The sequence below is a fragment of the Hemiscyllium ocellatum genome, chromosome 9, assembly GCF_020745735.1.
Source record: "Hemiscyllium ocellatum isolate sHemOce1 chromosome 9, sHemOce1.pat.X.cur, whole genome shotgun sequence".
Lineage (NCBI taxonomy): Eukaryota > Metazoa > Chordata > Chondrichthyes > Orectolobiformes > Hemiscylliidae > Hemiscyllium > Hemiscyllium ocellatum.
The window spans coordinates 107,906,601-107,932,780 of NC_083409.1; the positions used below are offsets into that span (position 1 = coordinate 107,906,601).

At 45.5% G+C, this 26,180-nt stretch overlaps 1 protein-coding gene across 9 annotated transcripts in view; it reads left to right on the forward strand.

Moving 5' to 3' along the window:
* Positions 1-26,180, forward strand: part of adgrl2a (adhesion G protein-coupled receptor L2a) — an 807,643-nt gene that overhangs the window by 337,818 nt on the left and 443,645 nt on the right. For 2 of the 9 annotated variants that reach the window (XM_060830643.1, XM_060830642.1), the window contains exon 1: positions 1,295-1,912. The exons of 2 other annotated variants lie outside the window; for them this stretch is intronic. The gene's annotated coding sequence lies outside the window, so the exon portion shown is untranslated. Of the gene's footprint in view, positions 1-1,294; positions 1,913-1,963; positions 1,983-3,838; positions 3,965-5,295; positions 5,316-26,180 lie in introns of those variants that run through there. 5 more of the 9 variants (XM_060830635.1, XM_060830641.1, XM_060830639.1 and 2 more) reach the window with 4 other exon arrangements.

Genomic DNA, 26,180 nt, shown 5'->3' on the forward strand with positions numbered 1-26,180 from the left:
AACGGGTCTGGGTGGACTGGTTGGGCCGAAGGGCCTGTTTCCACACTGTAGGGAATCTAATCTGAAGAGATCAAGGGAAGTGAAAGTGGTGAAAGCAGAAACAGACTGCTGCATTGGATGGCCATGATGAATGGTGGAGAGCATCAAAGGGACAAATGACTCCTCCTGCTCCAGTTTTCCAGATTACTGTGTTAATCCTTGACTTCTTTGTCCATTGTAACTCAGCCTTGAATATTTTAATGACCCAGCCTTCGCCTTCATCGGGGAGGAGAGAAATCCAAAGACGAAAGACCCTGTGAGAGAGAAAATAAGGCTACCTCAACCAATAGGTGCGCAGCACTTACAACGCTCTGATGCTGTAACCAGCAGAAAATTAGCTAATACTGACAGCTCAGGGGGAAAAAAAAAGAGACTGGCCGGAGAGAAATTGCAAAATAGTTGTCACAAGAAATTCTACCTCCTCAGAAGGCTCTGGGTTTAAGATCCCAATCAAAAAGATTCTTTTTTTCATATAAGGAATACCACGTTGCACACTCCAAACCAGGCAATAATACTCAGGGTCGGGGTGTCCTGGACCGTAAACTGAGGCAGGATGGAGGAGAGTGTCTGCAAATCTGGAATCTCAGCAATGCGGTTGACTCCTAATTGTCCATCGGAAGTGGCTGAGAGAACCACCTCGAGGAATGGGTCACAAATCCCACCCTTAACGCTAACATCCACACCCCCAGACAAGAATTTAAAAGGGGGAATCTCAGACCCTGAAACGGGACAACAGCAGAAGCAGAAAACATGAGTAGGAGTAGGCCGTTCGGCCCTTTGAGTCTTCTCATGCTGTTCAGTATGATCATGGCTGACCATCCAGCTCATTCAGCCTGAGTCCTTCCCATATTCTTTAATCCCTGTGGCTCGAACAACTGTTTCAAAATATCCTCATTCAATCGGACAGGGATTGAACACACTGCGCTGTCGGCATTTATCTAAACTGATTGCTTTCTCTTTTATTTTGTTTCTGGCGAGGAATTTTCTACACCAGCCTTGCCTGTGCTGAACTGTACAGTGCAGGGGCTCCGTTTGGTGGAATCAATCTCCCCCGTCTTCCTTTCAACATCTGGTAACTCCAGTTCAGGGCGAGTACGGACTCTGTGTCAGAACTTGCCTCTCCCCTCCAGCCCCCTCCCACCCCCTCCCCCCCCCCCCCCAGCCCACCCGAAGGGGCCTGCATTGATTGTGCACTCGGCTTTTCAGTCTCTCTGTTGTTGCCTTTAGTGTGTGTGTGTGTGTTCAAGCTGCTGCTGAAGTGCTGTCCACCGCGTCTCCTCTCCCCTCTCCCCCCTCACACTCTCCCCCCTCACCCTGCTCCACACTCACCCAATGCTTAAACACACATGGAAGGAGCATCTGAAAATGTGAATCAAGGAGGAAGGGGGCTGGCACTGGATTCTCGCCTTAGGGGCCAAATGTCATCTTGGGAAATGCAAATGAAGTCTACATCAACAGCCGGAGAGACAGAGAGAAGGCTTTCATTGCAATTCTGAGCTCAGTTGCCGTCTCTCTCTCTCTCTGTGTATATATACACGGTGCTTTTAAAACGCCAGATTCGGTCTCTACAAGCATGGGGCGTCAGGCTTTGCAAACTGCTTGGACTTAAAAGGATTCATCTACCCCCACCCCCCAGACAGATTGGACCCCTCTCTCCCCACCCCCCCCAACTCAAATGCTCCAAGTCAGCGGCAGCTCCTGGGGAGGGAGAGCTGGGGGAATCCGCCCAGATTATTCACCCTGCCCTCAGGGTTTTAGCCTGGCGTTGATGTGAGGGGCTTCTCGTCTGGATTTGACTTTCTTTAACCACTTCGAGCGGCCCCCTTCTGGAGCATGTCTTCAGGACACCCTCTTCCACTCCGGAGAAAGCAAGGTAAGCGCTTTTATTTTGGGGAAGCTTTGCACGTATCGGCCAGATGAACTCAAGGGTTATTTTTGTGCCAGTATGTTTAAACATCTCCTGTACCCAGCTCTGCCGAACTTGTGTGTGTGTGTGTGAGAGAGAGAGAGGGAGAGAATGGAAGCAATTAAAAGCGAGGGCTAGACAGACGGTACAGAAAATCAGTCCAGATTATTGCATAGAAAGTCTTTTTTTAAAATACATGCACCGGAGGTGGAGAGTTTGTTATGAGCGAGTCTTTTAAGAATCACTTGTGTTTTTTTTGCATTGTGCGTGGAGTTGAATCTTTTATTCCTTTCAAAAGAATTGCAAAATCGTTGAGTTCAAAATCTTCCCATTTGCTGTGTGAGGGGGGGGGGGGGGGGGGACTTCCCAAACAGCCAGCGTTCAAAGACCAATAACGGAAAAAAAAATAACTTAAGCCCCTCCAAAACTATAAGGGTTGAAAGTGGCTGTCTGTCTGCAGACTCTGTGTGTTCAGCATTGTGGAGGCTTCTTTCTCCTAATGGAAATGTCTTTAAATGTGTGTGTGGCTGGAATGATTAGAGAAGGCGCGCAGAGTCTGATTTAAGGAAATCAAAATCTGTATTCCAAAGGAGTGTGGAATCGTCTGAGATCATCCAATCGAACAAATGACCAGTTGTTTGCTTCCCTCTCTGATGCCTCTGTTCACTCCCCCCACCTTCCCCTCCTCACCACTCCTCAACTTTATCTTTTACATTGTATAAAAAATAGATCATTGCTATTTAAGAGTACCGCCGATCAATTTAATGCCATTCTCAGCCGGTTTGAAGGGGTTTGCGGAGGGGGATGGTGTATTAACATATCAAAGCTCTTCAGATCATCGCCTCAATTGAGACAAAAAGAGAAAACTTCAGATTGAAGGTTTTCACTTTGCTGTGAATTTTGTAAAACGGGGAGGCTTGTTTCTCTAACGCTAGAGGGTCTTTTTAAAAAGGAACAATTAACACGCAGCGTGTTTACTGTAAACTTGCAATTTCTCTGTAGTTTGTAGCTGATGAAAAGTTTTGTGTGTTTTTTTTTGGGGGGGGAGGAGGACAGGATCTACCTTGCAAGGGAGAGTAGGGCAGAATCTCTGTACATTTGCCCGAAGTTCAGATTTCACACACACACACAAAAAAAGCGCTGGCGAATCTTTGTGAAGTCTTGATTCCTGACTACAACAGGGGCCTGTGAATGTGGAAAGATAGGGCCAGTTGGAGTAAAAGGAGGGTAGAGATTTATTTATTTTTTTTAAAAAATGACACGCACGCACACTAAAAAAAAATTCTGTTATGCATTTTGAACGAGCGTCTGCAAATTTCAAACCCCAGTCTCACTCAGCCTCTGTTGCACCGAAGAATAAAGGGGAAGAAAAGATCAAATAATTAGCATTTTCGGCATTTACCATTTGTTCGCAAGGTGCGGAACTTGGTTTCAAGCAGACGCCAAACGCTGGGGAAAGGGGAGCTACCAGCCAGGAGTGAAATCTGTCGCCGCGTCTGGTGCTCTGGTGCGAGGGAGAGAGCCTTGTAAATTCAGCAACTAAGCATCGGCTCGTCTCCCTTTATCGATGTGAGAAAGCCCTCACCTCTTTCCACTCCACGCTCGGGCTGTATTTTACTGAAGCAATAATACATGATCAGGACAGTTTTCTCTGCTTCAGATGTTTATTTGCTTTTTCACACTTGGGGGTGAGCAGGAGTGTTTGAAGCCGCGCATTGTGAAGCGAACGCTAACTATCTGTTAATAGCCATCATCTGCAGATTACCTCGCGTTTTGTTTGGAGAATGTTGTTGGGGAGGGGGAGTAGGAAGAGAGGGGAGGGTCGGCTTGCAATGTCTAGCTCAGCTCCGAGCCCGTACAGTGTCCACCCGCGGCGAAGCTACAGCCATCGTTCAACTTTTTGCAGTTGGGAGGAGGATACGATCATATCCTACCCAGCTGCCGCTTTCAATCTCTGGGTCTGCCCGTGTGTGTCAGGAAACACAAGGATTTGCTGATCAGTGTTGGATTTTGAGACAGGTGAGGAGATTTTATGAAGACAGCTTATTTTTTAAAAAAAAAATCCCTTTCTCTCTCTTTCTAAAAGGATTCAGTGAAGTCTTTTGTTGTTTGGCTTTTCCTCAGTTTGGATAATGATTGAGCTGAGCAAGCCAGAATGGGGTGAGAATAAATTGTTTTAAACAAATAGCACCAGAAATAAGTTAGTTCTATTCCCAGGGAGCTACTGTGTTGGTTTGAAATAAAAACCTGCTTTTATTTTCCATTTTCTAGTCCCATTTTAGTTTTATGACTGTGTTTGGAGATTGCCTTTGTAAGATGTATCTGAGAATTGAAGGACAGAGATGGAGAAACCATTGCGAAATATTTGCCTCTATCTATTTCCCCGAGATTTGTAACTGTTCCCTGAGTTTACTGAGCTCCATTTGATTGAAGCTGCTGCAGGAACAGTGCTGCTTCAGGTCTCTGCACTGGCCTCTCGTTAATCTTTCACAGAAATGTACCAGTGATAATTATCCACACAAAGTATAACCTTCTCAGTACCGGTCCGTGTAAAAGAGTTGTATTTTGACTACCAAACTCCATGAGCCACATAATTGTATATTTCTGTGTTCCTTTCATTGTCTTTAATTAATTTCATTTCCTCTGTTGTTCTTTCTGCTCAAGTCTGTTTCAGTCCTGTCTCTATGAACAACCGGTCCGAATATCTCCTTCTGTGCTCCATGTCAAATTATGTTTGATTACACCTGTGCAAAGCGCCCTGGGACCTGATAACTGCTACATAAATGCAAGCCATTTAGCAATGCAAGCATTCTGCACCTCAGCTAGCTTGGTTAATTTAACCAACTGGTTGATCTGCTCCCATCGAGCAAGTCCAGTAAAACCCAACCTTCCTCAGGTTGGTTGAACTGGCCAATTCTTGGTGCTTCCGATGACCGGGGGGTGTCTCCGTCACCTCTGAGCGCTCGAAGAGGAAGAAAATGAGCTGAGGGTTGGGTTAGGGTGAGTGGCGAGGGGCTGGGGGAGTGGGGAGGAATATCAGGGTGTGTTTCCTGCACTTGGTCACCTGGTCCTGCTGCCAAATGGGTAGAGTGGGCTCAGCTGTGACGCATTCCATGGCGGAGTAGCCAACTGATGCTGGCTGCGGCCGCTCAGCAGTTACGGGGCGCGTCCGCTTTGGTTGCGGGGGAAGGAGGGGGCGCGAGCAAAGCAGACTGGCCACTACCAAGCGACGGGAAGATTGTGAACACCTTTGAGAGAGAGCAAAGGAAACGAGTGTGAGGGCGAGAGAGAAAGAGAGCGAGCGAGCGAGAGAAACTGAGGGATAGTGTGAAGACAATATCAGTCAACGAGGAGAACATTTGCTGCTGAGGTATGGGATGAGATACGGTATTTGGAGACAATGTTGCTCCCAAGGAGAAGTTTTGTCGAGGAATACAGAGTGGCAGTGGTTCGGATAATAGTATCTTTACTACAAAGTTAAAAGTGGTAGGAATTTTTTCTTCCTTTTATAAAAACATGAGCCACGAGCAGCTGAATAATTTGGCAAATCCTTTTGACTTCAAAACATGGTTCCAGATTGCAAAGCTTTATATTTTAGTAGTTTAGACTAAATAATTTAGAGTGGTTTCCTGAAGGCAATGCAATCAATTGGAATGCGAGGATGATCTCCTTTCGATATTGCCGTCACTTTAGCGTTGCAAATTCAATGTTTGAACTGACTGTTTTATATCCCCTCCTTCCTCCCAAGTTCTGCATTTATTTTTATACCATTTTCCTATTCTGAAATGAAGTCATCATCTGTTTGTTGATCAGTGTGCAGCAATTCTTCGCAGGCTGTCAGATAAATGCAGTCTAGATTTTTTACGGTTTATTTGCATCATTCGAGGGAGCGAACTCTCAGATGCTTGTGAGCATGAAGTAGTGGGCACCTAGAGGTCTCCTGCTGCAGAACCTGTAAAAAGCGTATAATTTACTTGCCGTAGCGTATTGTTTGGAAATAATAATCTTCAATCATGGCTCAAAACTCAACGCATCGCAGATTATGGTTAATAATTCACTGCGTGATTTGGAGGATCTTGCAAAACAACAAAATTGCTGCTGTGTACATGTATTTCCAATTCTCCTTCCCCACACCCCAATTTCTTCCAGCTTTCCCAATGTGTCTGCAAGCTGTCTATCTGCACAGACTTGTTATTTACAAAGTATGTGGTTCTTTTTGCTAATAACACCTCGGCTATTTGAGAATGAGAGAGAGAGAGAGAGTGACTAAAGAAATACAATGGCTTTGCCACCCTGCAGTTAGAATGCCGACTCCAATCGGGACATCGGCTGGGTTGGGCAGCAATCAGTTGTATCTATTCAGTTGTTTTCAGCAAATGCTGGCTGGCGGTTTCACCTGGGTCAGTTTATGTGTACTCCCTGAAGCACTGTGTCTGTAACACAGTCATCATTGTCAGCACATCAGGACAAAAACTGTGGTTGAAGTTTACTGAGTTGTGAGTGCGTCTTAGGAGGGGTTGTGTATGCTAGAAATGTGGGTTACATACAGCAACATATTTGTGCAGACAATAGCGTGCCCCAGTCGACTTTTCTAATCATTTGTTCCGATCAATGAATCTGAGGAGAGTGAAGAGGGGGAAGTGTTTATTATAGAATGGGCATTACATTTCAAATACCTTTAAAAACAGACAAAAAACTGTGAAAGTGAAGTTGAATAAAATAATTGCTGGATGCATTCAGCTGATCATGCACTGTCTGTGGAGGGGAGCAAATGAAACGTTATTGGTTTGGGCTTGACGCGAGTATTTCAGGACATTTCAGTCAGCATGTGTGAGTGTCGTTAGGTAAGGGTTGTAAACTGAGTACTCACAAACTGGATTATGTTTAATACTTGAATTTAGGATTTCAAGGGGCCACCTTTTTCACGCAGAGGGTGGTGTGTGTATGGAATGAGCTGCCAGAGGAAGTGGTGGAAGCTAGCACAATTGCAACATTTAAAAGGCACTTGGATGGGTATATGAATAGGAAGGGTTTAGAGGGATATGGGTCAAGTGCTGGCAAATGAGACTAGATTAGGTTGGAATATCTGGTCAGCATGGACGAGTTGGACCGAAGGGTCTGATTCCCTGCTGTACATCTCTATGACTCTGTGACTCTATTTTGGGCTATCAGATTAATTTCAGTAAAGGGCTCAAAGTGCCGATGCCATGATTCGAGTCTATGGTTTAGAAATCAGTGTTTTAATTTGCTTGGTCTATACCCTATGTCTTGTCCCCGCTAGCTTTCATATCTCGCCATAAGGCCATCAGTCTATCTTCAAGAATAAAATTATATTCCATTCTCATTTAAGTTTCTCCAGCTTCCCTCGAAATGCCCTCTCCTTTTTTTTGCCTCAACTGGCAATTTCCACACTCTAAACAATGAGAATATGATGGCGTATACCTTTATTCCCTGCGTCTTCTTTAAACTGTGTGGGGAGAAAGAGAAAAAAACTCACTGCAGTTATCGATTTCACGCCTGACCTGAATAGCAAAGTATGAAGCCTTGGTCATAGTTGCAGATTGAAGCAAAGAATTAAAAACTGTGGAACGGTACGTTTAACAATCTCCGTGACACCTTGGGACACGGGTGTGTTCCTATGTTCATCTAGCAGATGTTAATTTTCACCAGTGAGGACTGGGGGAGAAGTAAAGGCATGTGCCGAAACAATTGAGTTGTCCTGAAATGGTGGCCACATGTGTGGCATGTGTGTGCCTGCCTGGTGTCAGTATGTGAGCCCACGGTGTTCTGTGTGTCTGGTATCGGTGCTGGGTTTTGCTGTAGATGAATCGCTCTGTTCAGTCAGTGCAGGCAGCTCAGGCAACAGGATCACAGGATGACAAACGAGAAGCAGCAGAGCTCGCCTGGGTCACCAAGTCAATTTGAAGGAATGTTCAGGGGAGGTAGCAGGAGAGAAGAGGACAAATGTCACTCTGAATGGAGATGTTTAAATCAAGCTGTGGTCCTGGGGGTGAGTTTTATTCCTGCTTGAGCCCGGATGGAGCGTCTGTCTCTACCCAGCTATAGCATTAATCACTATTTGACAACAGAACTTGTCCTGAACAAAACAAGCCCTAGTTGGTCTTGGCAGTTGCTTTTTCTTGAGTCTTTTCTGGCTATAATTGCATCATCATTAAAATCCACATCAAGGGATCCGGCCCTTTATTTGCAGTTAAGTGTAGTTACCCTCAACCCATTTGGTTTTGTACAGAGAAGGTTCACCAGGATGTTGCCTGATATGAAGAAAGATTGGATAGAATGGGTTTGTTTTCACTGAAATGCAGGAGGTTGAGGGGCGACCTGATAGAAGTTTATAAGGTCATGAATGGCATGGATAGAGTGGGACGTATGAGGCTTTTTCTGAGGGTGGAGGGATCAATTACTAGGGGACCGGGGTCCAAGGTGTAGTGGGGGTGGGGGGAGATGTTTAAAAGAGATGAGCGAGGTAAGTTTTTCGCACAAAGGGCGATAAGTGCCTGGAATGTGCTGTCAGTAGAGATGTTGGAAGAAGACACAATAGCAGCATTTAAGAAGCAATTGGACGGATACATGAATCGGAAGGGAATAGAGGGATGCAGATCCTGTAAGAAAAGACAGTCTTGGGACGGAAGGGGAAAATGTGGCAATGCAGACTTGGAGTGCCGTAGGGCCTGTTCCTGTGCTGTATTGTTCTTTTGTTCTAGGTTGGGGTTACCCCAGTATTGCTCCAATCGAACTCTGAGACCTCTAGACTGTTGCTGTCCTATCCTTGCACAAGTGTCTCCAATAAAACATCAGGCCACTGGGAGGCACCTAACAACAGATCTGTCTGTGGTTAAAAGGGCTCATCAAAGTCCCATCTGTCTCGCCTCCTGGGCAGCTCCAAAGTAGCAAGACACAAGCTCAGTTTCTTTCGAGCAAGTTCAGAACAACCTTGAGGGCCCAGCCTGGTTGGAACCTGAGCTCTGAAAAGGTTACGGTCGAACCTGAACTCTGCCTTTAAGACAGTGCGCAAAATGTCAAATGAATCTGCCTTTGCTCCCGGCACACTCGATTCATGGGGTCTGTAAAGCAGGATCCTTTGAATTCAGCTCATAGTTGAGAAGAATCCTAGCCAGGCCATGTCAGTAATGGATGTGTTATCTGGTTCATATTACATTGCCCTGCTTTTAATGAAGGCATTGACCCATTTAAAGTGAGCTGGTCAGTGGTTGAAACTAGGCAGGGAAACTGTGTGCACGTACAAGTGTGTGTGTGTGTGTGTGTGTGTGCTGTGTATGTGTATGCCTGCTTTTGTACTGTGTATATTAACTTCAGCTATTGAATATCTGCACAATGTGATTGCCCTGTCTCTCTATCACTGACAGTGTGCTGAAGGTATTTTAACTTGGGATAGTTGTCCTGCTCCATGTCACTTTATCTCACCCTTAAAAACCTGTTCCTACACTGAACAGTAAACAGTGGCATCTTGTGGTCTATCTTGGATTGTGATCATTAAATCACTTTGTGTTTTTGTGGTTGCTGGTTTTTCAGAAAGTGAGGGGTCCTGCTGAACTGCAGTTAAATCCCTGTGTGATGACTTGGCTCCCTCTCTCAGTTAATGGCGCTGATCCCAGGATTATGTTTATCTGTGGGTTGACAGAGATGGGATTTACAAAGAACGAAGGGGGCGGAAATCGAGTGATGTGACATCGGTAACGCCAAAAGGGGCCTTTAAAATGGTGAAGGGGTTTAATAGGTAAGGAGTAGGGAAGGTGATTCCGCACGGGCAGTGAGCAAGAATGGGGACTGAGGTTGCCGTTAATAAATCCAATTAGGAATTCGGGAAAGGCAACTTCAGCCTGTCTTGGGAGTGTGGTACTCCTTAAGCCCAAGCATTTGAGATGGATGATATAGATCCCTTGAAGGGGATTGTAAATAAGCACGCGAGGGAGAAGGGAATAGAAAGAGAGTTGGATGAAATAAGGTAGCAGCAAGGTTGTGTGGAGTGTTCATACCCAGCACAGATCAGTTGAGACGCACGGGTGCGTTTCTGTGCAGTAGACGTCTACGGAACTCATGTTAAGACACTTGTGCCGAAACCCTCTGTCCGCCATTTTAAGGGCGGCGTCTCTTCACCTTGGGCTCATGAACAGGTCAGTGAGCGAAATCTTTTCCGGGTGGATCAAAACGTTTGTTGAGACGCTCACTCGGCTTTATTTCAGTCCAGGAGTTTGGTCAGCTCCTCAGAGAGGCATCGAATCCCCTTCTCAAAACCAAGTAAGTTTCCGTTCTAGATGACCTCCCCGTGATGGAGTGAACCTCACTGTTGAAGGTTGCCATTTGGTAAAAAACATAAGGGAACAAATTCCTTTAAAACAGAACGAAGCGCGAGGAGAGAAGGATCGGGGTGGATCGGGTCTTGGATGCGTGAGCATTGCTGCTTTCTCGCTAGCACAGGGGTGCCCCCAGTTGCGGCAAGAATTGAAGGGAGGATGCAGGGGAGTGGGGCCAGCCCATCTACCAGCTGCAAAGCTTCTAAATGCCATGGGTTTGTGTGATCACAGTCCCAATTCTCTGAACAACAACCAGTCTCAGAGACTAAATTGTCTATAACCTGCCGTAAACAGTATCTCCCACTCTCAAAAAGATGAGAAGTGATGGACAGTCAAAAGAATAAAAATGTTGGAGCATCAGAGTGCCTTAATTTGACCCCAGCATTAATCTGTGGGGCACTGGAAGGGGAGAGGTTCATTTGGCATCTTAACTGGATTGACATCAGGAACCTCTCGATGCTGACACTGGCTGCATCGAAGGGAAGATTGCGTGAAACAGACTGTTCTGTTACTCCTTTTGTAAAGTTATTGTTCAGCCCCTGACAATGGGAAGGAGAGGGGGTATTGTTTGGGAAGGTGCACAACCTCTCCTTTCTGCACGCAAGAGTGATATCTTTTGTCCAGGATGCCTTGATGAAATTCGCTACACATCCCACACCATCCTCAACTCGCAGTGCCCAAGCGATCTTATTTTCTGGAACAGCTGTGCTCAATGGTAGTTTGGAGACCGCAATCTCTCTTATTGAAACTTACTAAAATAAAAATAAAGAGTTGCTGGAAATCTGGAACAAAATCAGGAATTGCTGAAGAAACCTGGCAGTCTGGAGAGAGAGAGAAAAAATAGCATTAATACTTTGAAGGCAGTAACCCTTCATTAGAGCAGTTATACTTTACACATTGATTCAGTTCTTTCTCTCTGCAGACGCTGCCGATTTTTTTTCTAGCATTTTTTTCTGTTTTGTATTAAAATGCTCTTTTTGAAAGGGTTCAGAAAAGATTTACAAGGATGTTGCTAGGGTTGGAGAGTTTGAGCTACAGGGAGAGGCTGAACAGGCTGGGGCTGTTTTCCCTGGGGCGTTAGACGCTGAAGGGTGACCTTAAAGAGTTTTATAAATTCATGAAGTTCATGAATTAGGTCAGTAATCAAGGTCTTTTCCCTGGGGTGGGGGAGTCCAGACTAGAGGGCATAGGTTGAGGGTGAGAGGGGAAAAATTTAAAAGGGACCTATGGAACGACTTTTTCACGCAGAGGGTGGTACATGTGTGGAATGAGCTGCCAGAGGAAGTAGTGGAGGCTGGTACAATTACAACATTTAAAAGGCATCTGGACGGATATGAACAGGAAATATTTAGATGGATATGGGCCAAATGCTGGTAAATAGGATTAGATTAGGTTAGGATATCTGGTTGACATGGACGAGTTGGACCGAAGGGTCTGTTTCCGTGCAGTACATCTCTATGTCTCTTAAGTCATTGTTACTGCCTCTCCTGCTGTTCCAACCAGTACATTTCCACTGACACCCCTACTTTCATCTATCGATCACATTCCTGGCTACTTCGCCCCCAGCATTCCCATTTATCTCTCAGCACCCTTGGGCCACCCCCTCATTCCTGATGAAGAGCTTATGCTCAAAACGTCGACTGTGCTGCTGTTCGGATGCTGCCTGACTGGCTGTGCTTTTACAGCACCACACTCTTCCACTCCAAAATCCAATATTGTCTGAGAGGATCTGGGAGCCCAGGGCACTGGGGAGAATGAGGTGGGTTAGGATAAGAGGGCAGAAAGGATAGTGTGAGACACTTGGCTGGGTTGGGGAGGAGTTGGTCTATCTTTCGTGCATTCGTGACTCCAGTGCGATTCACTGGAAGCTGCATTTTCTTTTGTTACTCCTCTTGTTCAAAATTTGGTTAGTCCTTCCTCAAGATTTGGAGGTGGTCAAGGCTCATAACACCTGACATCTCCAGCTTTATTTGGATTCTTCACCTCGGGAGAAAGAAAAGAAGATTTCATTCATCGGTCTCCACATTATTTCATTGCCTTATCTTCATTCGAATCTTATTCAAGGACTGCAATTATGGAGGCACACTGAGGGTCAGATACTAGAATTCTTGAGAACCCACAGAGAAAGAAAGCTCAGGGTTAACATCAAGTAAACTCCGTGTTGTTGGAGCAGGGAAGATTTGGTCAGTCACAAGGGGACACAGGCTTGAGGTGAGAGTTAGGAGGCTTGGCAGGAGGGGGATGGCAATGATGTGAGGTAAAACCTTTTTACCCAGAGGGTAGTGACAGTCTGGAGTACGCTGCCTGGGAAGGTGGTAGAGATGAATCGCCTCAAGTCCTTAAAAAAATATATGCAGATGAGCATTTGTCACGTCATAACATTCAAGCCTCCTGGCCAAGTGCTGGCAACTGGGATTAGGTTGAAGACCAGGTGTTTCTCTTGTGTCAGTACAGACGTGAGGGGGTGAAAGGCCTTTCTGCATTGTATTATCCTCTGAAAGTAGGAATTGGACTGCTTTATCCATGGAATTCTCGGAATGAGGTGGGGGCACGGACTCCATCAGTTTGCTCCTTTTCAGCATTATGCATCGGTTTAAGTGGGAGAAGTTTCAGTCAGAACTTCAGCCCCATTGAGCTGAACTCTGTGCCATTCCCCCCATCACCCCCACCAATCCGACAGCATTTCCCGGGTGATACAGCCCACGTTTGATCTTACTGGTGGCGAGCAGTTGTTCGCCGGATCAGAATTTGCCCGTCAACCTACTTCAACATTGAGTTCATTTGAGGGGGATACGCTGTGAATAACCAGCATCAACAAACAACATTAATCCTGCCCTTTGCATTCATTCTGTCAATCCTTGTTTTGGTACTATTTCAATCAAATAACATACGTTTTGGAAAATTAAGCCTTCCCTGTCTCTACGAGGTTTTGTTTTTTTGGTCCACTCCACCCTCCCCTCATTTTCCTTCACATTTTTGTTCAAATGCTGGCTTTTAATCCCACCCTTTGCTCCCATCTGTGAGATGATTCAGTGTTGTGAACAGGCAAATGGTTCTCATAAGAGAGCTGCACTTGCCATGTTGCTGTCACTTTAATTTTAAAATGTTTATAGATCCATTGGAAATCCTCTCCAGGAAGTGAGTGAAGACTGTGAGGAAGTGGGGAGGTATTGGGAGGGACAGTAATGTGTTCTAAATAGGTCAGTTTCGGCGACGTGCACACTGCTTTCTTGAAAATGATGAGCTAAGTGTGCAGATGGCTATCGGTCTCGCCTCGCACCGGCTTGCATTCTGCGGTCTTTTGCAGGTCAGTTTATATATAATATATATATATAGTTTTTGCCAAGTAGTGTTTATGACAGTTCAAGAGACCAAACATAGACTGGAGTTATCCATCAAAAGCAAATATGATTAAGAGAAGCTTGGGATGGATTGATGAGTGTGAGATTGTGCTGTCCACATTTATTGGACTATTTATCCCCCTGAGGCAGGTGCTCAGATATTACGGAATGGGTAATCCACCAGATATTGGATACTTTGACTGCGGCACACAGCACCTTACAAGAAACTGGAAGTGAAAGTGAAATCTTGTGAACTCTTGAGAGCCCCACCATTGACTCATGTTCTGGCTCAGTGGCCAAGGGATAAAGTCATAGAGATGTACAGCATGGAAACAGACCCTTCAGTCCAAACCGTCCATGCCGACCAGATATTCCAACCCAATCTAGTCCCACTTGCCAGCACCCGGCCCATATCCCTCCAAACCCTTCCTATTCATATACCCATCCAAGTGCCTCTTAAATGTTGCAATTGTACCAGCCTCCACCACATCCTCTGGCAGCTCATTCCATACACGTATCACCCTTTGAGTGAAAAGGTTGCCCCTTAGGTCCCTTTTATATCTTTCCTCTCTCACCCTAAACTATGCCCTCTAGTTCTACATTCCCCCACCCCAGGGAAAAGACTTCGCCTATTTATCCTATCCATGCCCCTCATAATTTTGTAAACCTCTATAAGGTCACCCCTCAGCCTCCGATGCTCCAGGGAAAACAGCCCCAGTCTGTTCAGCCTGTCCCTATAGCTCAAATTCTCCAACCCTGACAACATCCTTGTAAATCTTTTCTGAACCCTTTCAAGTTTCACAACATGTTTCCGATAGGAAGGAGACCAGAATTGCACGCAATATTCCAACAGTGGCCTCACCAATATCCTGTACAGCCACAACATGACTTCCCAACGCCTGTACTCAATATTCTGACCAATAAAGGAAAGCATTCCAAATGCCTTCTTCACTATCCTATCTACCTGTGACTCTACTTTCAAGGAGCTATGAACCTGCACTCCAAGGTCTCTTTGTTCAGCAACACTCCCTAGGACCTTACCATTAAGTGTATAAGTCCTGCTAAAATGCTTGAAGTTTTGTAGTCATTCCTTTCATTATTTTTGTTTTCTTGATACAGTGCAGTTGTATTTATGCCCTGCTCTGGTCTTGACTTTGGGTTATAGACACTATTTGCTGTTTGTCCTTGGAAGGCACTAAGTTAAGTGCAAGCCTCTCACTCATCAGCGTGTACCCCGATGGCCCATCGCAGGGTGAGGGGAGCTGGCGAGGAAATTGCTTCACATTCTCTCTCTCTCTCTCTCCCCCAACCCTGCATTGGCCAGTGACTGTGCAGCACACAAGTGTGGAGATGCCTAACAGGGGACAAACCTTGATGATGGAACGCACTGTCAACGTTCACCTGGAGAATAGCTCCTTTTGGGCGAAGGTGCAGTGATACCTGGGGATCTGTACCTCAGCAGACTTCTAGAGAGGAGAAGGCACACACTCGCTGTTGAGTGAAACCTGCACTGAAGGTTAACATCAGTGAGACCACAGAGGAGTACTGCTTACTGTTCACTGAGCTAATTTCTGGGATGAAGAGGTTAAACTATGAGGAAAGCTTGCACAGATTGACTCTGTATCTGTTGGTAGAGTAAAAAGTGAGGTCTGCAGATGCTGGAGATCAGAGCTGAAAATGTGTTGCTGGTTAAAGCACAGCAGGTTAGGCAGCATCCAAGGAACAGGAAATTCGACGTTTTGGGCCAGAGCCCTTCATCAGGAATGAGGTCATTCCTGATGAAGGGCTCTGGCCCGAAACGTCGAATTTCCTGTTCCTTGGATGCTGCCTAACCTGCTGTGCTTTAACCAGCAACACATTTTCAGCTCTGTATCTGTTGGAGTTTGGAAGAAGGAGAGAGAATTCTCACACAAACAAGCTAACTTTGAGAATCTCCCTTGCCAGAAATTTAGAACCAAAGATAATTTGATATCAGTTGTGTAGAAAGCATCAACTATCCTTTTTGAACAAATATTTTATTTTGTCATAGTCCAGCAGTAAGAGGTCCCATGATGTTATCTAAAACCTGCACACCAAGTCCCCAATTTGCTCTCAACTCTCACACAGCTTGTCCTTTTTTCTTTTAAAGAGTCGAATGTAAGATTAATAATCTTTTTGCTGGTCTTGGTTTTGGTTTGTGAGAGAGCAAAGGGAAGTGTGCGAACGAAGGTCATGATCTGCACAAAGAACAGAACAGGTCTGGGGTAGGAATGGCCTCCCTAGGTTCCTGAATTTCTTTCAGAGGGGAGTGAATCTGTAAACGTTATTACTGGGGAGGGCTGTGGAAGCTGGATTGTTAAGCAGAGTCAAGGCTGAGAGAGAGAGAGAGAGAGAGAGAGAGTTTTTCAACCAGTGACAGAGTCGAGGATTATGGGATATTGAGAGAAAAGTGGGAAGTCAGATGGCTGAGTGGTCTGTTGCAGCTTCCATGGCTCATCATCTTATGCAGCATCTCACTCTCTCTAGCAGGGGACCAGAATCCTCATATGTCCACCTGACACTCCTCGCTGTCCTATTTTCAGGGAGGCAATAATCCTTGTGTTTTAGGCAGGTTAACACCTTCGGTAAAATAGCAGGGAAAAATGTCATGCAAACACATCACATATTGACGGCCTGTTATCCCACTGTGTAATTTCAAGGCCTTTTGACATAATGGCTCAACTAAACAGAAGCGAGGCCTATAATCAGGCACGAGCTGTGTGGTTGTAAACTGGAAGAACCACATTTTTATCCTGATCACTTGCAACAGGCCAGTCGGATGCCAGAACTACCCTGCAGTTTGATTCCATTTGTATTAATGCCAGGCGAGTGAGCAATGCTGTTAAGGAAATGCACTTGAATAACAGAGCTAAAAAGCCTGTATGCTATCTAATTTGGGCTCACTAACTAAATGCAAGTGAAACGTTTTCTCTTCAGGGGCTGCTGGATACCCTGTAACATTAAATAGAGCAAAGGCCGCACGGTCAGAGATTTGAGCATTGGTTTGCACAGATGGGGGAGGGTGAGAAATCACTGCTGAGGAGGGGCCCTGGATTTCTGGCCGCCTTGATGGGGAACTGCAAGGCTGTGTGTGCAATGATGAGTGTGGGGAGTTCTGAAAGGGGGTTGGGGGGCGAGATATTTAGGTTCATGGGCAGTTGGGAACAAAAAAAGCAGAAATTGATGGAAAATCTCAGCAGCATCTGTGGAGAGAAATCAGAGTTAACCCAGTTCTGAGGAAAGGTCACCGGACCCGAAACGTTATCATGTGATTTCTCTCCACGGATGCTGCCAGACCTGCTGAGCTTTTCCCGCAACTCCCGACTTTGTTCCTGATTTACAGCTCCCGCAGCTTTCTTGGTTTTTATTTTTGCTTTTTTTTTAATGTTTGGCTCTGTTCCACCCAGACTGTATCAGCTTAAACATAAAGCAGAGAACATAGAACGGTACAGCACAGGAACTGGCCCTTCGGTCCACCAAGTCTGTGCTGAAAATGATGCTGTTCTAAACCAGTCCCATCAGCCTGCACGTGGTGTGTATCCCTCTAATCCCTGCCTGTTCGAGTGTCTGTCTAAATCCCTCCTAAACATTGCTTTAGTCTTTGCTTCCACCTACCTCCTCAGCGGCACGTTCAAGGCACCTCATGCCAGCCATGTAAAAGAATTTGCAAAGCTTCCCCCCACTCAACTTAAAACTATTCCCTTTAGTATTTGACATTTTCACCCTGGGACAAAGACTCTGACTACCCGTCCTATTCATGCCCCTCATTATTTAATTTACTTCTATCTGGTCGCTCCTCAGCTGTTAACACTCTAGCAAAAAGAATCCAAGTTTGTCCAATTTCTCCTTGTAGCTAACACACTCCAATCCAGGCAACATCCTGGTAAGCCTCTTTTGTCCCCTCTCCAAAGCTTCTGCATCCTTCCTAAAGTGTGGCATCCAGAACTGCACTCAGTATTCCAAATGTGACCTACATTATGTTTGTACAGCAATCTTCTCCCTTGCCCCCCTCAGTATGCTGAGTTAGATCCTTTCCGCCCCTGGGGACCTTCCTACTTTAATGTTTTTCAAGACAGCCAACTGCTCCTCCTTCCTAATATAGACATGCCCCAGACTATCATCATACCCTTCCCTAATCTTACCGTCACCCACATTTTTCTCCTTGTTGAATACCGATGTGGAGTACTCATCAAAGACCTCTCCCACTTGCTCTGACTCCGCGTATAAATTCCCTCCTTTATCCTTGGGCGGACCTACCCTTTCCCTCGCTACCCTCTTGCTTCTAAAATGCCTTTGGATTCTTCTTAGTCCTAGTTGTCAAGGACATTTCATGCCCCTTCTAACCCTCATAATTTCTTGTCTGCTTCCTTTCTATTCTTCTATTATTTGATTTCTGTTCTTACATCTTAGTATGCTTCCTTTTTCTTTTTAACAAAACTTACAACATCGCTCATCATCTTCTGTTCCTGAATCCAGCCATCCTTATCTTTTATCCTCACAGGACTGTGCTAGTCTTGAATGCTGGTCAACTGGTTTTTAATTGATTGATTGATTGTTGTCACATGTACCGAGATACAGTGAAAATTGTTGTTTTGTGTGCTGTACAGGCGGATTGTACCATATGAAATGCATCAGGGAGCAGAACAGAGTGCAGAATACAGTGTTACAGCCACACAGAAGGTGCAGAGAGAGAGAGAAAAATCAACATTAACATTTGAGAGGTCTGTCCAAAAGTCCGATAACAGTGAGGAAGAAACTAATCTTGAATCTGTTTGAATGTGTATTCAAAGGGCTCGCACATGTCAAATGTGGGTTAACCTTCAATCAGCAGCAGCCAATCCAATTTTTCCATGTTTTTGAGGGGGCGAGCATCTGTATTCTGGCAACATTTTTTCCTTGATCATGGTTGACAATTTAATGATAATCAGATCAGCTGTTTATGTTGATTAAGGGAGTAAGGGTTGATCAGGATACCAGGGATAATTGCTCTGTTGTTCTCCGAAACAGTGCAAAGAGACCTTTTATGTCACATGAATGTTGTTTCAACATTTCATTCATCGGCAGTCACTCGCACATGAGGATGATTCTCCCCCACTCTCAGGGTGAGTCTGTAGGTGGCTGGACAGACCGATGGGGATACCACAGGCTCTGTTACACTTGGGACAGGAGGTGGTCACAGGAAGGGGATGGATGGGATGTTAGTGGAATAGGGCACACCTATTCCAATCCCCCCACCCCTGGCGACCACTTTTCCCGATGGCAAGTCCCCAGGTGCTCTACCCCTTCCCGGTTGCTCCTTCTCCCCTTCGGAATGTTCTTGGGCCAGTGAGAATGGCGCACTTCCCTAGTGAGGCCTTGAGCAGTATCCCTGAGGTGCTTCTTCTGTCCACCTGGGTCCTGCCTGCCGTATCGGAGCTGGGGGTAGAGCACCGGCTTGGGGAGTCTCGTGTTGGTCGTGGAGCCAACATACCCAGCCTAACACAGTCGATCAGTGGGGGAGGGGGTCAGTGCCTCGATGCTGGGGCTGTTAACCAACATCATCAGTTTAGCATTTCCATTGAAAGTCAGTTCCTCCGACACTGCAGTGCTCCCTCAGTGTTGCTTTAGAGCGTTGGTTGCTGTGCACTTATCTGAGTGGTATTTGAAGCCATGGTTTGGGGGTGAGAGTGCTACTTTCTGAGCTACAACTGTAAAACTCGGTACACTGCATCAGTGCCTAACGTCTGTGTTTGTAATCTGGTCCTTTTGAGAAGAAGCTGTCTGATAAGAGGAATGATGGCCTTGCTCACAAGAATGTATGGATGGATTTTGTTTGAGAGGTAGCAGTGTAGCATTCTTTTTAACTTGTCCTGCCAGCTCCTTGGTTTTCAGAGATATTGCCAATGGGCAGCTTGGGACTGCCACATGAAGACTGCGTTCTTACAGAGGCAGTGTCATGGTCATTTTCCCGAACCAGTAATCCAGAGGACGAGATAAATAATCTGAAAATAGTTATCGGTGCACCATGACCGTTTGAGAATCTGAATTCAGATTCAAAAGCTTCTCGTAATAGAATTGTTGCCACAAATGTTTTCACATTTAAACTGCGAGCATGCCTCTGTGGCAGTACATGTTGTACAGGATCAGTCACGGAATTGTTACAGAATAGAAGGGGACTGTTCGGCCCATCGTGATTGTACTGCTTCCATTACCGTGTGCCAATGTCCTACCTTTCCCCAATACCCCCTACACATCACTTCTATCCAAATGACCATTCAATTGAATGCCTCAGTTGAATCTCCCTCCACCACACTTTCAAGCAATGCATCCATACCCTAATGGTGTAACAGGAATGGTTTTATTCTCTCAGTATGTCCTCTCAATACAGGCTGCAGCACATCACTGCTGCTCAGGTGGCCAGTTTATGTTTAAGGCCACGCAGCCTCTTTGCTCTATATCTTTGGATCACTTAGATGTTGGTGAGGATGAATATGAAGTTTGGCAATTTCAGGGAGGGAGATCATCACCACAGTGGAGAAGAATTACTGATGGCTGTCTTTGCCTTACCGACCAATCTTCCTTGCAAATCTCAGAAAACTAGCAAGGTATTTGTTATCTGAGCAATCATCCACTAGTTTGTAGGATCTGACTGTGCATTTGCTTCGAATAGTGACTTCACTTCAAAGGGTAGCTTTAAACTGCTTATGGGCATCCTTCCGGGCACCAAAGGCACAATGTGAGTTCAAATTCTGATGTTCCATCTTTCTATCTGTTGTACTTTCTATCTGTCTGTCTGTCTCTCTATCTATTTCTATCCTGTCTCTCTGTCTGTCTCTCTATCTGCCTCTATCCTATCTATCTGTCTGTCTATATATCTATTTGTCTATCTATCTATTTGTCTATCTATCTACTGTATATCAATTATCTATTTGTCTATCTGTCTTGTCTGTCTGTCTGTCTATGTGTCTATCTGTATCTCCATTACTTGGTCTCTATCCATCTCTGTCTTCTTTCTCTGTCTGTTTCTCTATCTGTCTCTTGCAGTCTACCTGTCTCTGTCTGTCTCTCTTTCGCTGTCTCTATATGTGTCTCTCCCTGTCTCTGCTTCTTTCTGCCTCTCTGTCTCCCTCTCTGTATACGTGTCTATGTGTCTGTTGCTCTCTATTTGTCTCTGTCTCAATCTCTCTTTGTCTCCCTCTTTATTAGGGTACCTCTGTCTCTCCCTCTCTCTCTCTCTTCCCTCTCCCTCTCTCTCTCCCTATCTCTCTCTCTCTCTCCCCCTCTCCCTCTCCCTCTCCCTATCTCGCTCCCTATCTCTCTCTCTCTCTCTCTCCCCCTCTCCCCCCTTCAAGCAGTTGGATTGAAGACAGCACACTGGGGCCAAAGAGAGCATTGTATGGCCAAGGGATGAAGAAAATAAGCCTTTAAACCATAATAAGCGATTTCTCTTGGAGAGGGAAAGAACACAACAGCTTCTCCGAGGTTGTGGGGTGTTGTGTAAAGGGGAGCCAGGCAGATTGTGAGAAACGAAGGCCATACCCGGCTGTTCTGAGCTGGAGCAGGACATGCAGCTCCATTGTGGTGAACCTGTTTGTGAACTCACTGCAGTTCACACCTTCTTCTCTCAGAAACAGCTGACTTGTGGGTGTTTGAAACATCTGAGCATCCAGCTTGTGTCGTTGAATGAGTTGTGGCTTGTTATTTCACCGCAGTGTTAACTCCGTACCTTTAGCGCAGTAACACACTCCAAGGTGCCCCACCCAGAACATTAACCCTTTGAGTTTTGAGACTGACACATGGGGAGTGGTTTCCCAGGCCTCAGTGAGACACCGTGGGTGTCTGGTGTCCCTGCACTTCTGCGCCATCTCCTGACTGCTATTCGCTTCCTCTGACAGTGATCGTCCGTCGAGGAGACAGCACAATCTGTGCCCTGACCTCGGAACATCGAAATCTGCTTTACAACAAATCGAGGACTTTCTGACGTGTCGTCAGTATTGTCATGTGAGAGAAGTGGCACCCAATTTGTGGGCAGAGAGCTCTAGCACTAGCAAAGTATGGAGGGAAGGTCTGATGAGGAAAGGCTGTGGGTCTTGAGGCTGTTTTTATTAGAGAGAAGAAGGTTGAGCAGCGACTTAATTGAGAAATATAAAATAGTCAGAGGGTTAGACAGGGTGGACAGTGAGAGCCTTTTTCCTCAGATGGCGATGGTTAGCACGAGGGGACATAGCTTTAAATTGAGGAGAGATAGATACAGAACAGATGTTAGAGGTAGTTCTTTATTCAGAGAGTAGTAAGGGTGTGGAACGCACTGCCTGCAACAGTAGGAGACTTGTCAGCTTTAAGGGCATTTAAAAGTTTATTGGATAAACACAAAGATAATAATGGAATAGTGTAAGATAGATAGGCTTCAGATTGGTTCCACAGGACAGTGCAACATAGAGGGCCAAAGGGCATGTACTGCACTGTAATTTCTATGTTTAAAGTGACCATGACCAGAGAATTGATTCCATGATGTGGACTTTCATGAGGGAATCATGGAGAACCGCCAATCTTCTCTTTGATGCAATGTCATTGGAATCAACCCATAGCCTCCTGTTCAACCTTCCAACAAAAGACAGCGGCTCTGACAGTGTAGCATTCTCTCAGCACTGCGACGGAGTGCAAGTGCTCAACACTGTGCATTGAGAGCTGTACAAACATCCCTCTGTATCAGAGGGCAATGCTTCTTACTGAGTCCCAGGTACGGAGGGATAGAGACAGGTAGAGAGAGAGAGAGAGAGAGAGAGAGAGAGAGAGAGGGACCGAGACAGATAAAGAGAGAGTGAGAGAGACAGGTAGAGAGAGACATGAAGAATGCGAGACAGAGAGACGGTGACAAGTAGAGAGAAACAGAGAGAGAGTGTGAGACAGAGAGAAGAGACAGGTAGAAAGAGAGAGGCAGCGAATGTGTGTGTGTGTGTGAGAGAGAGAGAGACATCAAGAAGGTGTGTGAGAGAAAGACAGTGTGTGAGACAAAGCGACAGAGACAGGTAAGAAGAGTGTGTGTATGTGAGTGAGCGAGAGAGAGAGAGAGAGGCAGAGAGCGTGTGAGACAGAGAGAAAGAGACAGATAAGGAGACAGACACTGAGAGAAAGTCTGAGAGAGACAGGGCGAGTGAGAAATAGAGAGTCAGACAGGTAGAGAGAGTGTGTGTGAGACAGGTATAGAGAGAGAGAGAGAGAGAGAGAGACAGACAAACAGACAGAGACAGAGATTGAGAGAATGTGAGACAGAGAGACAGAGACATATATAGAGAGAGAGTGGCCTAACCAATGTCCTGTACAGCTGCAACATGACCTCCCAACTCCCCTACTCAATACTCTGACCAAAAAAGGAAAGCATACCAAAAGCCTTCTTCACTATCCTATCTACCTGTGACTCCACTTTCAAGGAGCTATGAACCTGCACTCCAAGGTCTGTCTGAGACAAAGAGACAGTGTGAGCCAGGGAGACAGAGACTGGTAGAGAGAGACAGAGAGAGAGACAGAGAAAGTGTGAGACAAAGTCAAAATCCTAAAATTAGGGGCACTGTGGGTCAACCCACAGGATGTAGATGGCAGCAGCTCAAAAAGGTAGCTCACCACCACCACCTCGAGGGCAGTGAGAGATGGGCAGTAAATGCTGACCAGTCAGAGATGCCAATGTCCCATGAGTGAATAATAAGAAAAAGAGCAGAGTGGGTAACAAGCTCTGACAATGCATTTTTCTGTCCCAACTGCCTTCATTGTATCATCGAGTCATACAGCAAGGAAACAGACTCTTCGGTCCAACCAGTCCCTGCCGAGAGTAATCCCAAACTAAACTAGTTCTACCTGCCTGCGCTTGGCCTGTATCCCTCCAAACATTCTTACTAATGAACTTATCCAAGTGTCTTTTAAATGCTGTAACTGTAGCCACATCCATCACTTCCTCTGGAAGTTCATTCCACACATGAACCACTAAAACAACGTTCCCCTTATGTCTTTTTAAAATCCTCTCACTTTAAAAATAGGTCCCTTAGTTTTGAATTCTCCCACTCTAGGGAAAGGACTGTTGCTATTCACCTTATCAATACACTCCACCCCCACCCCCTCCTAGATTTTATAAATCTCTGTAAGGTCACCTCTCAACCTCCTACACTCCAGTGAAAAATGTTCCAGCATTCCCAGCCTTTCTTTCTCAAGCCTTCCATTCCTGGTAATATCCTGGTAAGTCTCTTCTGTGCCCTCTCCAGTTGAATAAATATCCTTGCTCCTGTCTTTTGGTTTAGAGGAACATTGTTGAATGGGGACAATGCTTTGACAGTTGTCTTGCTTTCTGAAGACAACGTTAGAATGTGAGTTTGCTCACAGCCTATCAAGTGAGGCCACGCTGTGCAATTGGGAGCTGTGCAAACACATAATTTAAGATATGTAGAACTCCTGCTTTCGTCTGGGAAAGATGTCCTTTAAGAATGTTAAATTTCTAAAAGCTTATTGTATTTTCTGAATGTGAGGGTTAGGTAGGGTGCACAGGGAGAGCCTTTTTCCAAGTATGGGGATGGCAAACATGAGGGGACACAACTTTAAAGTGAGGGGAGACAGGTATAAATAAGACAGATGTCAGAGGTAGTTTCTTTACTCAGAGAGTAGTAAGGGTATGGAATACTTTGCCTGCAATGGTAGTAGATTCGCCAAATTTAAGTGCATTTAAGTTGTCATTGGACAGGCATATGGACATACATGGAATAGTGTAGGTGGGGTGGGCTTCAGATTAGTATGACAGGGCGGTGCAACATCGAGGGCCGAATGGCCTGTACTGCGCTGTAATGTTCTATGTTCTATGCCTGCTGTTGCCCACATTATGCAAGCAGAAATGCATTTTTTGTTTTAAAGAACTGTGTTTGTAAGCTGGATAGAATCTCTCTCTAAAGATGTTGGATGCCACTGTATGTGGTGCTGTAACTTTTTCGGATCTGCTTTAAGGTCAGGGAGGACAGGAACAGTGCTGACTATTGGCAGCTTGGTGTTGATCTGTCAGTGAGGTGACATTTTCAACATGTGGGGAACTCAGAGTAGTGGCAATAATCTATTCAAAAGCTTGCTCAGTCTCTAAGTCATACAAAAATCATAGCATCACAGAAAGGAGCCATTTGGCCCTTTGAGTCTGTACTGGCCCCCTGAAGAGCAAACAACCCGAATCCACTACATCTCTGTAACCTTGGATTTCCCATGAGTGATCAACTGAGCCTGTACATCCTGGAAGCTATGGGGAATTTAGCATGGCCAGTCCACCTAACCTGCACATCACCTCTTGATTTTCTATATTTCATTGAGTACAGGCCCAACCCACTCAACTTCTCCTTGTAAGGCATTAAAGATAGTGATCTGAGATTTTGATGGCTCAGGGATTGAGGAGGTTATGGAGATTGTTCCGGAAGAGTGGAATTGGGAAGTATGAGGTACCTTGCTCAGACCAGACAATGATATTGTTGTAACCTGCTAAATGTCAATATCCTGCATCATCTCCTTATAAGAGAAATTAGTTAGAATTGCTACATGGAAATAGGCCATTCAGCCAAACAAGACTACATCAGCCCTCTGAAGAGTGACCCTCTTCCCCTACATTTACCTCTGACTAATTCCTCTAACCTGCACATCCCTGAACACTATGGGGCAATTTAGCATGGCCAATTCATCTTACCTGCACATTTGTGGGAGGAAACTAGAGCACCCAGAGGAAGAACGTGCAAACTCCACACAGACTGTCGCCCGAGTGTGGAATCGAACCCAGGTTCCTGGTGCTGTGAGATAGCAGTGCTAACCACTGAGCCATCATGCTGTCCCAGCCATGAGCTTGTGCCTAGTAGTTCCATCTTCTGTGGGCTACCGAAATGGAGCGGTTTTGTGCAAAGTGAAAGAGTCAACATCATGAAAAGGTAGCAAAGGAAGGCCCCTAGAATGTGACACTACCTTTCCCTCCGGGAACAGCATTGATGAAGAGTTGAGTGATGCTGCACTCACTCCATTCCCCAAAGATTTGGTTTGGGACATCATTTGCCACAGGAGAATCAGCTGTGGCTCAGCAGGTAATGTGTCCCCCTCTCACATTAGAAAGCTGTGGTTTCAAGGCTCATATCTGCCCCTTTATAGTGTCAGTCGACTCTGTTGAATGTTTTGTTGGAAAACCTCACTAATAACATGCTTTCTGGTTGCTCTGCTGTAGGAAGGATGTTCTTAAGCTGGACAGGGTAGAAAAAAGCATTTGCAAAGGATGTTGTTGAGGCTCGAAGGCTTGAGTTAGATGTATAGTTTGAGTTTTTTTCTTCCCTGGACAGAGGGGTGACTTGATCAAAGTTTATAAAATCATGAGGTGCCTGGATAGAGTGAACAGCTGAAGATATTTTTCCCCAGTGCAGGGAAGTCCAAAACTAGATGACTTGGGTTTAAGCTAAGAAGGGAAAGAATCATAAAATCCCATTTGGCCCACACCGATTCTCCAAAGAACATTTCACCCAGACCGCATTTCTCAGGGACGGCCTTTTCACACAGAGGGTAGTGTGCATA